Source organism: Ammodytes marinus (genome assembly GCF_949987685.1).
Source record: "Ammodytes marinus genome assembly, chromosome: 3".
NCBI lineage: Eukaryota > Metazoa > Chordata > Actinopteri > Uranoscopiformes > Ammodytidae > Ammodytes > Ammodytes marinus.
In genome coordinates, this window is record NC_137232.1 from 19,277,240 (window position 1) to 19,279,880 (window position 2,641).

General features: G+C 38.1%; 1 long non-coding RNA gene across 1 annotated transcript; it reads left to right on the forward strand.

Annotated features, from left to right (window-relative positions):
- The first annotated feature begins 377 nt into the window (after positions 1-377).
- Positions 378-2,281, forward strand: LOC307248315. Its single transcript, XR_013844789.1, has 3 exons — positions 378-787; positions 1,148-1,209; positions 1,725-2,281. It is a non-coding gene; the product is annotated as an uncharacterized lncRNA (long non-coding RNA).
- Positions 2,282-2,641: the final 360 nt, after the last annotated feature.

The window sequence follows — 2,641 nt, forward strand, 5'->3', positions numbered from 1 at the left end:
GTGGAGTCTTTATAATGGTATCAATATGAATAGAAATGAATGATCCCCCTCCCTACTTACAGTGTAACTGGGCAATAGCTTTAACATGGTGGACTTTAATCATTTTATGGCACACGATCACTTTTTAGCACAATGTGACCGTTTTAAATAAGTAAAATTTTTCTGAGGAAGCTAACATTCAGCTTGACTCTGAGCTAGACTGAGTTTTCTGAGCCCCTGGGCCAGGTGCCTGGCAAAAAGAGGCCCTTTCATGATGCTGCAGCAGGACCAAGCGCTTGGTGTTGTGTGATGTCATGATATATAGGCTTATTCACCTTATTTTGGAACGCCCCGTTTTCCACTTCCGATTCTAGCGAGTTTATCATGCGACTTCCGGTTCAGCGCTGCAGAGCCGCGAAAGAATGTAAACAGCGGCAAACAATGAAGCACAATTGAATCGTAGGGAAGAAATATTTGTTTACAGAAAGGTTCTAAACGTAAAAGTAGTACGTTTAGTAAGTTAAGTACTAAGCCATTTGTAATTTAGTAGTTTGTTTTCGATAAACTAGCTTACATCGCTAACATCTACACACACCGTGGTCGCATCCTCTTATTACGATGCGGCAGTCAGACGCCCGCAACGAGGATGACATGAGAAAGTGGCTAGATTACTATGGTCATATTTAGCTGTCCCTTGGAGAAGATGGAGCCATGGTGAAAAATGTCAAGAGCACTGAGTCAGTACCTTCAGAGGGGTAAAGCGGGCTGTACTAGGCTACTCCAAGTAAAGCAGCTTCAATTGAGGAAGGTAAGACAATATGATGTTTTTTTGTTTTAAACCTACAATGATTGGCAATCATACAAGGGCATATTTCTCTATTCTAAAGTGTAATCTCAAATTATATCATCTGATAATCTTTCCCAATATACAATTATGTGATTAAATTAAGTTCAAATGATCAGTTTTCTATGTTTTGTCTAACCAGAAAATAGAAATAACATGAAAAATATCGACTCATGTGAAGTAGCATAATAAATGTTTGCAGCTACTTTAGTTAAAATAGCCTCTGACAACACTAAAACTTTGCGATTACTTATACAATCAATACCATTTCTATTTAAACCTAATCAAATTTAACTTGCTAACATGCTTTTTCGTGTATCACAGCACAACGAGAATGAGAATCGGCAGAATCTGGCAGAGGAAGAAAGTACATAAATGGATTTGAGGTAAGTGTGTACATCTTCTCTACATAAAAACAAAATATATCCCATTTGAAATGACTCCATACACAAAGACATTATGGCATTGGCAATACACCATGTTTAGTAGTTGCTCGCTCCGTTTAAGTGGAACACTGTGCAAGCAACTATTAAATGAGATGTACTGCCATCTCTGTGCATGGAGTCGTGTTTTACATTTACACAGTTTAATGCAACTCTTTTCCACAAAATTATTTGGAATGAAATAAGATTGGCTAAATCTTACATAATCAACACATTTTAATATCAGTTCTGAGACTTATTCAGGATAATCTGTGATATTCAGTCTATTTCTATGTCACAGAAAGTACAAGTCTAATAATAACACTTTGATTCAAAGTAAGTTGTTTATTATAATATTCAGATGTCTGCCATCATTAATCAGAAATATTTAGAACTGCTGTAGGCCTACATGTATATTGATTCAACCACTCGATTGCTGCTTGACAAAAATATATTTTTTCTTTCTTCTTTTTGCACAGTGGTCAGCAGAGGAGCCATGGCTGTCGGGAAGCCCTGATGGAGTGATGAACACTGAGTACTGTTCCAAGTGTCCAGCCTTGGAGAAATCCTCTGATGTCTCAGGAAGACCACTTCAGTAATAAGATCTCAGATGTGAACATGGGGGGCATTAAAATCACAATCACATGGGCCGCATGACTATTACATGATGTGGTGGACAGTAAATAAGTTAAATTATTGAGTTCCAACTTTTTGAATGTCTGTACTATACTTGAGTATCTGCTTTTTTGGAAACTTATGACTTTCACTTCACTATTTTTCTAAGATATAAATTTTACTTTTGAGACCACTACATTTCTGAGGCTAACAAAGTAAAACTTACTCTCAGTCTAAGAAAAGCTTTGAACTCAGCTGTGGATTGAGAGACAGCGAGATCCTCCCATGAGGCAGTTCTCCCTTTACTCACTGCCAATAAGGGCAGGAACACATTTCCTGGGAAAACCCACTGGTCCGTGTTTGTTGTTACGACAGTCACTCTTCTTTCAGGTGATTGTGCAAAATGTTGTACATTAAAATGTGTAAAGAAGTTGCTGTGTGGATTTTAGATTTTTTTTAAAATTGCAATTGGCCAGACGCTCTGTCCCTCACGTAAGGACACCAATTACAGTTCAGCGGGTACTGTAATCGGTTGCCTTACGTGAGGAACAGAGTGTCTGGCCTCAGCTGGTTTTCACAAAGTATAAGGAGAGTGTTATCAATACTTAGAAAAACAATTAAACTGAAAGAAGCAGAGCAGTGGCGTCTTAACATGACGGGAGGAGAGTTTACCAACAAGACATATTTTCAATTTCCAGTTGGTGTAACCCCATCCCAGCAGCAATATTGCTGGGTGTAGCTAATGATGCAAATTTCTGTACAGAAATTGTGCCAAGTCTAA